General features: G+C 39.1%; 1 non-coding gene across 1 annotated transcript; it reads right to left on the minus strand.

Moving 5' to 3' along the window:
• Positions 1 to 6944: 6944 nt before the first annotated feature.
• Positions 6945 to 7048, minus strand: LOC127742063 (small nucleolar RNA R71). The gene has a single exon (XR_008003250.1). It is a non-coding gene; the product is annotated as a small nucleolar RNA R71 (small nucleolar RNA).
• Between the last annotated feature and the right edge of the window lie 4394 nt (positions 7049 to 11442).

Raw genomic sequence — 11442 nt, forward strand, 5'->3', positions numbered from 1 at the left:
TTCTCTTTCAGATCACTGCCCAAAACTGGTGTTGAACATCCACATCTGGAGTTCAACGCCCAAAAGGGAGTAATCCCAGCGTTAAATGCCCAAAGCTGCCGTTCAATGCCACAGAAGGACCAAGCCCAGCCTTGAACGCCCAAAGTTGGCATTCAACGTCCATTCTCCAAGTTGAATGCCAGGCTTGGACAAAGCACTCAACCAAAGTGGGCCCAAAGTAGATTTTAGCACTCTTTAGCTTATGCAGTCTTATCTATGTACCTTTTAATTTAAATTTAATAGTTCTTAAGCTAAACCAATAATTCATTATGGCTAATTGGGATATGTGACATATAATCTCGTTATTTTTGGGTGATGAGGTTTCTGTGGCACTAAAGCTAGAACATTGAGCTTCATTCTTTGATCTGGAAGGGAGAATGAATTGCGTAAACTTCACCCTTATTCATATTGAATGACCACTAGCAACGGCGTTTGATATAAATTAGAGAAGATTAACTTGATGAAGGACATGAGTTAATCACTTACCTCTTTGCCATAGAATGAATCATTCATTGTTAAAGTGGTCTGTTTGAAGTATTAATCCAGAAAGATAAAGCATCTCCAAAGCCTTAACTGTTTTCTTTATCTTCTTGTTTATGCGTGTAACACCCTAATATTCAAATTCTTATGCTCGAGTCATAAGTCAATGATATTACGGTGGTACGACTCTCAGGTGGATTTTTTATATATAAATATAGGTAATTTCGAAAGGAGTATTAATCGAGAAGCCTGAAAAGAGTAGAAAGAAAATCGTGAAGACGTATCACTCACGTTTCGACAACTAAAAGTTAAACTGTGAAGCCAAAAGCGATATACAGACAAGGCATAAAGGAGATTAAGAGATAGATAATAGATGGATATATATATATATAACATAAGTAAATAGCCACTAGTCGCGACCCGTGAAGTTTAGGCCGGCTAGGGTATAGTATGAAAGTAACTGACAACAGTACATCCTAATCTCTCCCAAAGGAAACATAAGAGCCTCTATAGGCAAGTTCCAAAAGAGTTCAACACATAATATAATCTTTTCAAAACAAAGGTGGAGAGATTCTAAGCAAAACACAAAGTAGAGTAAATAAATATCTTCGCCGTCTCTCAGACAAACCGCAGCTCACTTCTGAGCACCTGAACCTGTATCTGAAAAACAAGAGATATATACGGAATGAGAACCCCGGGCCCATAGGTTCCCAGTACGGTAAAAGTGCCAAATAAATACAATGCACTGCAATAAAAACTCACTATGCATCCTAAACTCCTTTTCACCAAGTATCCAGCCTAGATTCTCACTAATCCATAAATAGGCATCTGTCGTAAGGGGATACTAAATCTAGTTCATGTTACACATGTTTCCCAACTTGCTGATTCTTCCACGAATCAGACTCAGAATTATAAGCAAAACCATCACCAGTTGTTCTGCCTCAGCAACTCTATATCAATACATCATACCCTCGCCTGGAGCTAGTGAAATCACATCACTGCGTCTACCCAGGGGGCTCAAATTATCTCATTCAAAAATTATCATCATCATGCAATCGCATTATCAATTCATCTCATCAAGAACAGCCCTAACATCCACCGACACCAACATGAGGGATCTCTCAGTTGTACAAACACAAGCAATACAGACAAGTAATACAGCAAACATATGCAAATGATGTATGCTTGCCCTATGGCTGATGATATCATCTGTCGGTTATATAGCCAACCCGACATGTCCTGGTAGCTAATCATTGGACAGAAACACCCCTTGCGGAGCAAGTAGGTTTGAGCTACAACCCCCTTGCTACTACCCGCTCAACCCAGAGCCAGTGGAATAACCACTACTGCGGCTACTACCCAGGCGGGTGTTTAAAAACTCAACCTGGAGCGAGTGGATTCACCACTACTGCCGCTACTACCCAGGCGTCACAATCTCTGACCTGGAGCAAGTGGGATGAACCACAACCCTTGCTACTGTCCAGGTATCTTAAGCATTAACCCGGAGCAAGCGGGACGAGCCACAACCCTTGCTACTGCCCAGGTATCTCAAACATATATTCATTCAATCTCAATTCATATTATCAATCCTCATTGTTATCAAATCTCAAACATTAACCTGGAGCAAGTGGGACGAACCCCAACCTTTACTACTACCCAGGTATCAGAGCTACATTTATTCAAAACTCCATAATTAACTCATTTATCATAAACATCATTTTCCGTCTCATATCCGGAGCAAGTGGACAACGCCACTGCCTACTACCCGGGGTTACACATCATATTTCAATATTTTCCATTATTATCCATTTAACACATTCATTCATTAATCATATATGCATTTATACTTAGCCATAATCAATAATGGCTTTGCCGTGACCCGGCAATAACTCAGCCATCCGGCTCATGGTTCAATCAAGAACCAGCCATTTATCAATAAATATAGCCCTTCGGCTCATGGCATACACGGTACTTCTACCGTCATCCTCCATATCTCATATAATCATCGTTGATCATCATTGATCATAACTTTTTCCCTTGTTTCACTCGCAAGTTACCACATCCCCTAGCTCCTTTCTCATTACTAGGCATATCATAATGATTTAATACATAAGGGGTGAGATCGGAGGCTTAGAAGTACGAGATTTGGCTTTTCAAACTCAAAAATCAACTTTGGGATGAAAACAGGGCCACGCGCACGCGTACTTCACGCGCACAGGGGGATGGCCACAAAACTCATCGACGCGTATGCGTCATGCATGCTAACGCGTCGATTGAAAAATACCCAAGCGACGTGCACGTGTCCACCACACGAACGTGTGGGTGCTCTCGTGCCCCAGGCACAAAACAGGCACAGTTCAGGCACAACCCTCTGGAAAATGGCTGGGCATTGGGTGCAGCACATCGACGCGCCCGCGCACACCACGCGCATGAGTGGATGACATTTTCTGAAAGAACGGCGTGTACGCGCCAAGTGCGCCTACGCGCGAGGGGCCATTTTGCTAAGAATTTTCTAAGTTAAAAGCTGCAGAATTCACACATTCAACCCCCAATCTTCCAACGGACATAACTTTCTCATTTTAAATCGTTTTTCACCCGTTCTTCGAACGGCATGGACATCCCGGATCCAATTTCATTTCTAAATAGATTTGGCACAAAACAGAGATCCGTAGTCCAAGTTATGTCTCGTCAAAGTATGTCCAAAAACTATGTTTTTCATACAAAACCACAAAGTGCCATTTTCAAAACAAGTCATTTTAAACTCTTTTCAAAATCAACCAAAATATGCCAATTTCAACCCTTTTTGAAACCAATCAAAATAATACCAAAATCAACATTAAGCCTCCTCAACTCATACATTAACACTTTACCACGATTCACAAAACCACCATATAACCATTTTTACCCATTTCAAACAAATGGCTAAATTACAAACATATCGACATGTCATACATCCTTCCTCATCCCAATTTCCAACAATACTATTTCCAATCAACCATCATTATACATAACCAATATCATACTCACTATCACGTGGTTTCACCCCCAAATCAACCTTAATCATTCCTCAAGCATATATCACAACATGCATATCTCTCATACATTATCATACCATCAAGGCATCAATAATCATACTCACATATATGACCACATAATATATCTCAACCAAAATCAAACATACCTCATCTATACAATTTCACCCAAAATTACCAATTTCCACACTTCAACTCCTCAAACCTCATTATTCAATAACCAACCCAATCATTCATATATTCATTATCTGAAATTCATCCAATCACTTGTGTCATCATACAATGCACACATCAACTTACCTCCCTTACCTCTTTCCGGCCTCCGGCCCAAAATTTACGGCCTCCAGCCCAATTTCACAATTTAAATGCATAAACCACAAATTAATACTCATTACCCAATACATCAAATTTTCAATACACCAAGCATACAAGGCCACACAATTCTCAACCCAATCATCAATTCACATTACATACCAACTATTCATATTAGCACCAACCATTTACACAATCCAAACTTAATCCTAGGGGCATCTAGTCTAGGAATTCTCATCACACCACACGGTACTTAAATAAAACTTAAATCATACCTCTTGTAGCCAAATCAATTGAGCCTCTTCTTTAGAAGTCTCCACCAACCCTAGTTCCAAGCCTCACCAAAGCTCCTCAAGCAACATTAATCTCCCAATTATGCACCAAAATCATCAAATACACAAACATAACCAATATCACATACATACATCAACCTAGGGCTCATAAAAGTGACAAATCACAAGGGTTAGAGGGTTTCTTACCTTAACCCACTAAAGTTTGTGATGAATATCACCCATGGCTCATACTAGAGCACTCCTAAACAACCAAAATCACAAGGTTTCCTCAAAACCCAAACCAAATTCGAATTTGAAGAGGAAAATGAAAACTGGGCAGAGGACAGTGGATTACTCACCACAAAACTTAGATATAATTGTAGAGGATGAGAAGAGCGACGCGTGGCCGCAAATGGCTCGTCAATCGGAGCTCCGTAGCTCAAGTTATGGTGATTTGAAGATCAAAGAAAGTTAGGTTTTCTCTCTTCTCTTCTCTATTCCCAATTTCAGCGCCCAACACCCCTTCTTTAGGGCAAAATGAGCTGAAATGCTCATAACTAATGTTTATATATGTTGGGTCTTGGGCCCACTTAGTCCCGGTTCACTTATTTTTGTCCGTTGGCCCAATTTTGGACCAAAACCTTTAAGATTAGTGCTCTAAATCGCACTTCAAATATTTCTACCTCCCCTAATTATAATTCCTCATTTCTTAATCTTATTTACTCATAATCAATTTTTTCAGCTGCAGTATCAGACAGGTCTCAGCCGGTACTGCCGTTCAAAATTCCACTGCACGCTTTTACGCAGAAAACTATATCTTCCGACTCAAAAAAATTCACTGAATCCAAATATCATATTTAAATCATCAAATTCCAATTGCCAAATCTTCCAACCATATTCGCTCCTATTTAACTCATTATTTAATTAATTTCGGTTAGACCGGGTATTACAATGCGCATACACTAAGATCTGCAGGATAACCACTGCTTTCTCAATCCAACAATCCTCTTGGGATCGACCCTCACTCACCTGAGGTATTACTTGGATGACCTGGTGCACTTGCCGGTGAAGTTGTGCGAGTTCAATTTCGTGCTCCATGTTTTTAGCGCCGTTGCCGGGGATTGTTCAAGATTGACAACTACCGGTTGTCTTGTTGCTTAGATCAAGTACGTTTTGCTAGTTTTTCTTTTTAATTGTTTTTCTTGTTAAATTTTCAAACCTTCTTTGTTTTCTTTTCTTAAAGTTTTTTTCAAAAATTCATTTTTAGTCCTTTTACTTTTCTTTCTTTCGAATTTTGTGTCAAAGTTTTTAGGTTTGTTGTTTTTTGGTAGTCTTGGTCAATTATTTTTCTTTCTCCTTGATTTTCGAAAATTTTTCTTATTTGCTTTCTTGAACTTTTGATTTCTATCTTGTTTTACCTTTTATTTCTTTCTTTGCGTTTGAAATTTTTGGGTGTTTTTCTCTTGTTTGATTTTAATGCTTTTAAGTTTGGTGTCTTTTAGTATTTCCTTCTCTACTTTTTTTCAAAAATTGTGTTATTTGATTTCAAAATTTTTAAATTTGGTGTCCGTCTAGTGTTTTTCTTTTCTTTTTAGAATTAAAAAAAAAAACATTTAAATTTTTGAAAAAACTTAAATCTTTTCTCTTTTGACTTAAAAATTTTATGTTTAGTGTCCCGTTAGTAATCTTTTTATTTAATTTATTCTTCTTGTTTATCTTTTCTATCTTTAACTCTTTAACTTATCTTTTTCTTTGATTTTCAAAATTTTGTTATCTTATCTTTAATTTAATTTTAAATTTTAAAAGTTTAGTATTTGGTTACTTCTTCTTTCTTCAAAATTTAGATTTTAAAATCTTCAAATTTTTTAAAAGAAATCTTGTCTTATCCTATTTCACTCTCCCTTGACTTTTTCTAATTTTTTGAATTTCAAAATCTTTATTTGACTTTCCTTTTTTAAATTTCAAAATTCTTCAAATTCAAATCTTTCATCTTTTTAATTCTTGTTAGTTCATTGTTTATTTTATTTTAAAAAGTTTGGTGTTTCTTTAATTCTTCTTTCTCTTTCTTCTTTTCCGAAATTTCTCACTTCTTTATCTCTTTATTTTTTGAAAATTTTTAGCACTAAAGGACACCTCTGTTTTCGAATTCCCCTACTTTATCTTACTTGATTTCTTTGTTAGTTTTTTTAACAAAGATTCCTCTATACTCTAACATAGAGACTCCTTTCTTTTACTCTTCTTGGTTTCTTTCTTTTTATTTATGAGCATGGACATGGATAGAGAAACCCTTCTTGATCCTGATCCTGAACCTAAGATATTCTTAAAGAGGCATCTGCAATAAGCTCAGGCTAGCAGAACCAGAGGAAATCTCGCAGAAGCTCTTGAACAAGAAGCTGAAGATACATCTATGGCATCCAATCTAGACACTGGCGGAGACACAAGAAAGGTCCTTGGATCTTATACTGCACTCACATCTGACTTTTATGGATGCAGCATCTCCATACCTGCCATTGGTGAAAACAACTTTGAGTTTAAGCCTCAACTGGTCACTCTAGTACGACAGAATTGCCAGTTTCATGGACTCCCGTAGGAGGACCCCAACAAATTCATCTCTGACTTCCTGTAGATCTGTGACACTGTCAAAACTAATGGAGTAAATCTAGAGGTTTAAAAGCTCATGCTTTTTTCCTTTGCTGTAAGAGACAGAGCAAGACTATGGCTGGGTTCTTAGTCTAAGGAGAGCCTGGACACTTGGGAAAAGGTGGTCAATAGATTTTTGACCAAGTTATTTCCACCTCAGAAGTTGAGCAAGCTTAGGGTGGAAGTCCATACTTTCAGACAGAAAGAGGGAGAATTCCTCTATGAAGCTTAGGAGAGGTACAAGCAGCTGATCAGAAGATGCCCTCCTAACATGATCTCAGAGTGGACCATGTTAGACATCTTTTATGATGGCCTCTCTGAGATATCCACATTCTCATTGGACCACTCTACTGGTGGCTCACTTCACATGCCTGAGGAGGCATAGGAGCTCATAGACATGGTTGCTAATAACCAGTATATGTACACTTCTGAGATGAACCCTGTGAATAATAGGGCAGCTTAGAAGAGAGGAGTCATAAAAGTGGACACCTTGGATGCCATTCTGGCTCAGAATAAGCTCATGCCCCAGCAAATCAATATGATCTCTCAGCACTTGCATGGAGCACAGAGCTCAACTACTTACTCTCTAGAGGCACTGTATGAAGTGGACGCTGAGGACACTGCATGGACCACAATGGAGGAGGTAAATTACATGAAAAACTCCTCTAGAAACTCCAACAATAATCTCTATTTGAATACTTTCAATCAGGGATGGAGGAACCACCCCAACTTTGGGTGAAGAGAGTAGCAGAGGCCTCAACAAGGCTTCAACAACAATCAGGGTGGAACGAACCAGAACTGGTTCAATAATAGGCCATTCCAACCCTCTCAGCAGTAGATAAAGACTTCCACATAGAGCCTCTCTAACCTAGCTACTATAGTCTCTAACCTCTCCAAGGCTGCGCACAGTTTCATGGCAGAAACTAGGAGTTCCATTCGAGATATGGAGATACAGGTAGGTCAGCTGAGCAAGAGGATACCAGAGATCTCCTCCAACACTCTTCCAAGCAACACGGAAGTGAATCCAAAGGAAGAGTGCAAGGCCCTCACTATGGAAGCTGAGGCCGAACCCAAGGAGGCACCTGCTACTGAGGAACTGAAGGAAATCGAAGCTCAGAAGGAGCCCAAGAGCGTCATTATGCACGCCCCTATGAAGATGGAGGAGCCTAAAGAACAACATCCTCCAAGCATGCAACAGGAGCCTGATGATGAGCAACTTGCTCATTGGAGATGGTGGACAAGTCCTTGAAAAGGGCATATGGCATGGTGGAAAACATCCTTGTGAAGGTTGAAGACCTTTACCTCCTGGCGGACTTCGTGATACTTGACACTAGAGAAGACAGAGATAACTCTATCATCCTTGGAAGTCCTTTCCTAGCTACTACAAAGGCCTTGATTGATGTGGAAAAAGGAGAGCTAGTGTTTAAGATCACGTCCTATTTAAGATCCCCACCCCCACTCTCCATCAGATAGAGGAAGTACCACTATGCAACACTTAGTGTTCCAGCCCTTTCTCTAAGTGCAAAGTCTTTTAGAACCCCCTAGACATCAAACCTAAGTTTGGTTTTGGGTATCCATCACCAGCTACTGAGGAAGGAGGCACCAAGAAGAAGGTACCTAAGGGCTGGAGAACAAGAAGATTCTGACTGAAGACATCTCACCTGGCATGCTAGTTGTCTTCACTAAAAGTCCAATCATTCCAAATACTGTGAACAAGATCCTGTCTCTGGAACATGTTGAACTGATCCATGAGAGCACAGGAAGAAAGTTCACCATGAGGGGTGGTGCGCAAAATTTAACTCCACACAATTGAACCGGCAAGTGCATCAGGTCATCCAAGTAATACCTCAGGTGATTGAGCATCGAATCCCACGAGGATTGTCAGATTGAGCAAGCAATGGCTACCTTGATAATCTTAGTCAGGCGATTAAAAAAGATGGTTGTTTGTTGAAAGCACAAACAAATAGTAAAAAAAGAAATAGTAGATTAATGTAAAAAAAACAATGACAATAATTTAGTTAAGGCTTCGAAGATGCTTATTCTTTCCAAACTAACTTTTCTTACTGTCTACTTCAATAACGAATGATTCTTTTAATGGCAACCATAAGTGACTAACTCATGCCCTCTCATCAAGTCAATCTCTTCTAAACCATAGCAATCCACCATATTCGAGCAACTTATGTCCCCTCATCAAGTTAACTCATGGTTTCTCATTATAGCCGAAGATGAAGCCCTAAGCAATCCACTCCCCTTTGTAATCTGACTCAAAACGCCACAGACAAGGTCGGATCTTTCGGATCACAGAATGCTGCTTTTCTGACTCTAGCCTTAGCGCCACAGAGACCTCAGTAACCCACGACTAACAGGATTTCATGTCGCATATCCAAAGTCAGCGCATGTACTCTCTTGGAATCCCAACTGATGTAGAGTGAGATTTATGAACCTTGAACACAAGATAGTCCTCATTCAGTTAAAGGACTAATTCTCCTTTTTCTACACCAATCATGGCTCTCCCAGTGGCAAGGAATGGTCTTCCAAGGATGATGGACTCATCCCTGTCCTACCCAATGTGAAGGATAACAAAATCAGTTGGAAAATAAAGGTCTTCAACATTCACTAGGACATCCTTCACCATGCCATATGCCTTTTTCAGTGACTTGTCTGCCATCTCCAATGAGATCTTAGTGATGACAAGTCATCTTAGCCTAGTTTCACTAGTCTTTTTCTTTGTTTTCAATAGATTTTATGCACTTTCTTGAGCCATGAGTAAGTCAATTGGATAGAATTTCATGTTTCCTTTGATTCAATCAATCATGGATAAATTGATGCATTTTCATGAGATTTTGTGCTATAATTGTCATATATTATGAAAGAGAAATAATCTCATGATTTGGAGCATAGCTTTGATGCTTTTGATTGATTGATGATAGGTGAAAAAGTTTTGAAGAAGGTTGAAGAAAGAGGGAATGGCAAAGAGCAAAAGAGGACAAAAAGCTTGAGCTAAAGTTTGCCTCAAACTTTAACTCAAACGTGAGAAAGAGCTTGATTTTACCCTGGAGGCATCAAAAGTTTGCGCCAACGTTTGCCTCAAACTTGAGGTCAAACGTTGGCACCATAAGAGCAAGAGAAGAGACACCCTGGAGGCCAAAAGCTTGCGCCAACATTTGCCTCAAACTTTGAGTCAAACGTTGGTGCCACAACAAGAAGACCCAGGGAGCAAAAAGCTTGCGCCAACGTTTGCCTCAAACTTTGAGTCAAACGTTGGCGCCAATCTAGCAAGGAAGGGTACTCTGTTTGAAGCCTTGAACAAGCCAACGTTTGCGCCAACGTTTGCCTCAAACGTTGGGCCAAACGTTGGCCAAAAAAACCGTAAGGGAGGAGCCACGTTTGAGTCCAAGTTTGAGGTCCAACTTGAGCTCGAACGTGGATAGCAGCACAAGAAGCAATCTGCAACAAAAAGCTTGAGTCAAAGTTTGCCTCAAACTTTGACTCAAACTTTTATGGTTCATGGCCCGGTTCACAAGTGGGTTTCTCCCCAATACCAAGAGCAATCAACAGAGGCTATTGTCAACCCAATTCAAGGCTTGAAGACCATTTGAAGAGAGTGTATAAATAGTTGAGAATTTAAGTTTTCGAGAGAGCTTTTCTTTTAATTTTGCTGGGCAGTTTTGGGGAGCTTTTCTTTTAATTTTGCTGGGTAGTTTTGGAGAGCTTTTCTTTTAATTTTTGCTGGATAGTTTTGGAGAGCTTTTGTTTTTTTGAGTTATTTGGAGACTCTGAGTCTTGGGGAAGGAGAATTGAATTCTCTTCCTCTTAGTTTTCTTGTTTTCAATTTGATTTACACTTGTCTTGAGTCTTGGGTGTTGAAGAATTGAGGAAATTCTGTCTCAATCTCACCTTGAGATCTCTCTGTCTCACTTTACCGCAACTTTTGGAAATTGAATTTGGTTTTTCTTATTCTTTTGGTTGATCTTTAATCTTTCTTCAATTGAATTCTAAATTTGGATCTAGGAAGGCAGTGAGGTCTAGACTTGGCTATCTAGTCTCTTGAGTCTTGAGATCTACATCTTTCAATTTCAATTTCCTTGTTTCATTGCTTCACCAAGCTTATTTTCATTTTCATTTAAGATCCGGTTTAATTGAATCCATCTTTTACATTTCTGTTTGTTGAATTTTACTGTTCTTTGTTTAATTTCTGCAAATCACACTCCCAATTCCCTTTATAATTCAAGCCATTTATATTCCTTGCACTTTAAGTTTCTGCAATTTACATTTCTTGCACTTTAAGTTTCTGCCATTTAATTTCTTGTTCTTTAAGATTCAGCACTTTATTTTATGTTCTCTTTAATTTTCTGCAAATTACCCATTCCCTTTTACATTCTATGCAATTTAATTCTTGTCGAACACAAATTCACCCAAATCAACTTCTGTTTGCTTGACTAAATCAACCACTAAACTAAAATTTCTCAATCCTTCAATCCCTGTGGGATCGACCTCACTCCCGTGAGTTTTATTACTTGATGCGACTCGGTATACTTGCCGGTGAGTTTTGTGTCGGATCATTTTCCGCACATCAAGTTTTTGGCGCCGTTGCCGGGGATTGATTAGATTGACAATGATTAAGTGAAGTGATGGTCTAGATCAAGCACTTTTTCTTTATTTTTTTA

The sequence above is a fragment of the Arachis duranensis genome, chromosome 9, assembly GCF_000817695.3.
Source record: "Arachis duranensis cultivar V14167 chromosome 9, aradu.V14167.gnm2.J7QH, whole genome shotgun sequence".
In the NCBI taxonomy this organism is placed as follows: domain Eukaryota; kingdom Viridiplantae; phylum Streptophyta; class Magnoliopsida; order Fabales; family Fabaceae; genus Arachis; species Arachis duranensis.